General features: G+C 39.4%; 1 long non-coding RNA gene across 2 annotated transcripts; it reads right to left on the bottom strand.

Annotated features, from left to right (window-relative positions):
• Positions 1-444: 444 nt before the first annotated feature.
• On the bottom strand, positions 445-3,331 carry LOC128938574 (uncharacterized). 2 transcript variants are annotated; one of them, XR_008483167.1, is made up of 5 exons: positions 3,287-3,331; positions 3,135-3,198; positions 2,370-2,445; positions 1,486-2,253; positions 445-713 (listed from the first exon to the last, which is right to left on the bottom strand). It is a non-coding gene; the product is annotated as an uncharacterized LOC128938574 (long non-coding RNA). The 2 variants fall into 2 exon arrangements; XR_008483168.1 differs by lacking the exon at positions 445-713 and adding an exon at positions 735-802.
• Between the last annotated feature and the right edge of the window lie 505 nt (positions 3,332-3,836).

Below are 3,836 nucleotides of genomic sequence, written 5' to 3'. Positions count from 1 at the left end.
TTAAGTACAAGCAAACAGGCAAATCTGAACAAGGTACCGATGGCCAGCCACTGAAGTTATTTTGAAGCAATTTTTTAAACAATAAAATACTGATACCACAAAAATAAAGCAAAAAGCTAACTACTGGCTAAGAAAAAATTAACTTTTGAGAGCAACAACATTGCAACCACACAGGCTTTTTCACGATGTCATACCTTATAACTACCTCTCTTGGGAATTCTCATCATGTATCCCAAAAGGAATAAATACCTCAGAGTGTCCTAAAGCAAAAAGTAGCACACATGAGCTCCTCACACTCCCGGGAGGCCAGCACAGTGTGCACTGAGTCTGCAACAAATTCTGCTCAGCAAGGGTCTGCAAACAAAAGTTCAACTGATGAACTGAACTGATTTTAAAGAGAGGTTTTCTAAGCGCTGAAGCACAACAAAGAACAAGCAGAAACAATTCTTTAAAAAATCTGCAAGTTTTATTTAGCATATATGCGACTGATTTCCACGCTGTAGCTTCTCACTTTGATTCGTCTGTAGGTTCAGGAAGATGACAATGCACACTCTGCCTTCCCTGAGCCCCCCACAGCAGCTGAGTGCTGCTCCGTGTGCTCAGATCATCAGGAACTGGATTACACGTGCCCGGATGGACTGGAACTGCTCTGCTGCAGATTCAGGAGACGATGGCAGAGAGGGGCTGGCCGAGGCGTCATCCCAATTCCATTTCTGTGTGACGAGAAGCGGTTTGTTCCCAACAGCTGCAACAATCCCCAGCTCACTTCCGTGGTGAGTACCGATGGCACACAAATGGCAGCCTGAGGAAATCGTGTTCTGGGCTCTAAGTGGTTGGGACAGGGTCTGATTTTTTGTTTTGTATCTGTATGATGATTAGTACGACAGGGCCCTGATCGATGACATGGCAGCACAGAATTAAAAACTCCTCAATACGATTACATCGACTTCGAGGAAATGACAAAGGCTTAGGACCCTTCTGAAATCTACTTTTAATCCAAAGCACACGGATTGTCACTATGCTGCACCTTCCAGCTTTTCAAAGCAGCTTACTTCTGAAGACCAGGAAACATTGATTTCTACAGAAACAATGGGCAACCCCCAGGCTAATCTAAGCACTACTGTTTAATAGGGGATCTGCCAGCGTGCCAGTCCAGCTTCAAGTGTGCTTTATTTCAGTCTAACATCCCCACAAAATTCTTCTCACGTCTCCCAACCCTGAAATCTTATTTTTCCCTAAGGCTTCTCATTATTAGCAATTTCCAAGTAACATGGTATTTTTACAATATTCAAAAATGTCATGCTGGACTGTGCTAGAGAGTAATCTGCAAATATAAGCTTAGCAAAGTTTGAATTGACTTGTCCAGAGAAAAAGCCTACAAGTGAACACCTACACCTGCCTACAAAGAGCTAACAAGCCTCTGGCAGCTACCAGCATCAAAGCACAGTGGATGTTTCTAATACAGGGTAAGGATAACAATATCACCTTTTGTTCTCTCCAGCTTGTTTTCCCTGCAGTCATATTTTGCTTCTTATGATTTTTTTAGTCTCTGTATCTTCTTGGACAGCACCGAGCCTGACGACAAGGATACGAGAGTCTTTCCCTGCCGTACGGAGAGAACCAGGAAAACTGTTAAAAAAAGAACAGGGTAGTTTGAAATTCATACTTCCAACGAGAAGCAGTGCCTAACAAACAGAACAAAAGTAAACAAAGCATGATACCTCCCTGGGGACAGAAGACTTATAAACTCTCCAGGATTTACAATTCTAGCGACCAACCCCTTCAGGACAGCAGCCAAGTGTCCCATGAGGTGGTGCTGCACCAAAGAACGATCTGAGAGGTTCCAAAGAGTGAAATGCCCAGTATTTTGCAAAGCTGTAAAATCTTGCAAAATAACAAAAATACAATACATATAAACTACAGGGCAAGAGTACAAGTGTTCACTTTAAGAGCTGGAACCATCCAGGTGAGCACCTGATAACTGGATCCTCACCAGAGTTTGAACCCTTCAGGACACAGAAGGGTTTTCCCCAGAAATTTCACAGACTGAGTTTTGATAGAAGTATACTTGCCAGATCCTCAGAAACATCACCCATTCTCCAGGTGTCTGGAGAGAACTGCAAATGGCTCTCATGTAGTTTGAGCTAGTTCTGTAAGGTCTCAGGGTGAATTTCACCAGATGCAACCAAACTGGGCAACTCCCAGTGGGACAGAAGGAACCCAAAGCTTGGGTAAGCAGAGCTGCAGCAAATACTGAGGAAACAAACATAACAGTGTAAAAAATAATAAACCATCCTTTTTTTTTCTCTTGCTTTTGTTTTTTCTTATTCAGATCAGCGTAGCAATTAAAGAGAAGGTGAAAAACTCACCATTACTGAACATTTCATCATCTGTAAGCTGAGCATCCTTAGCATAGAGGACTCCAAAGTTAAAATTCACCGATCCCTGGGAAATAAAACCAAATATTGTATGATAAACAGTCAAACAGCAGACATAAAAATTTGTTTCCTCTAAGGACTTTCAGATATGCATCTTTGCATACATCCTACACATTAGAACATACACTTTATACCATCACCTAATACATAATAATTTACCTTTAAATTTTGATAGTATAGCATGAATTTTTAACTTAAATTGGTGATCTATTATTATTAAGTTGGTGCTTAAAGTTATTTCTGCTGTCATGTTCAAAAAAACATTAATTTTTTTTACTGTAATGACCAACTGATTTCAAAGTCATCACAAGCCCATCAAAATAAAAAGCTGTATTCACTGGACGGGTCTGTGAGCTAGAAGTAGTTAGACTTGTACTTCCCTCTTGTTCTTCCAGAACCAATAAACCCTGTCAACAAAACCAAGATCTTTAGGCCACTGCTGTGAAAGATTCTACAAGGATGATGGTTTGATTTGTGTTTAGAAGTTTTGATTTGAAATGGCCAGTTCAATGGATAAAGACAGTTTAAGTAGTATTACATTACTATTATTATTTCTATTATTATTTTTACTGTTACTACTACTATTATTATCACCTGCTACTGGAAGAAACAAACCAGTAGTACCTATACTTAATTACTTTTATTTCCAGAAAATAATAAAGAAAAAGAACCAAACCAAAAAAAGTCACTTCCTACCTTTTTTATCAAGTGATGAAAAATTTCTCTTGGGCTCTTCTCCAATTTATCAAGACTCATAGCACTGAAAGGCAAACAAAACAGTGCTTTATAGAAGGGCGAGTGCACATTTCAAGGCTGAACCACCAACTGATTGCAGTGACAGCAGTTACAAAATGAATCGTTCCGAGAGCCTCTGTTAAATGGAATGTTCTGTGGAACTGCCATTTCTTCCCCAAAATACTAACTTCCAACATTCCTAAACCTATTTTGTATTTTAAAACAACAGAAGTTAGTTGTTAGACTAAGTTAGACTCTGTGTGGAGGTCAGGTTTAAATTTATTTCCTTCTAAAGCACAGAGCTCTGTTCCATCACCCTTCCCTTCAGCTCTACACTGAATCATGGTGAGCATTTGAGGAGTGCTCAATAACCAATTCTATTTCTCTCTTTTTCTAGTTCTCTCTATTCCTAAATAATTCAAGACAAGTCAAATGAAAAATGACAAGTTCAGCATCAAAGTCACACTTTTTCCCTTTGTCTGGTCAAGAACAGGCTCTAAATCCACTTATTGCTGCTTTCAACGATTAAGACTTGCAAAACCATTTTTACATGTTTTATAGGTTTATCATAAAACCCACAGAACGCAAGCTCTGAATTACAGGAAAAGGTACACAGGCAAATATCTAAAGGGATCACTTATTTGTAAATACATACCTTGATAG

The sequence above is a fragment of the Melozone crissalis genome, unplaced genomic scaffold (assembly GCF_028551555.1).
Source record: "Melozone crissalis strain CALT ecotype California unplaced genomic scaffold, PUWL_Pcris_2 ptg000026l_1, whole genome shotgun sequence".
Classification (NCBI taxonomy): Eukaryota; Metazoa; Chordata; class Aves; order Passeriformes; family Passerellidae; genus Melozone; species Melozone crissalis.
The sequence above is the reverse complement of the archived record's forward strand: the minus strand, read 5'-3'. Positions and strand labels throughout refer to the sequence as shown.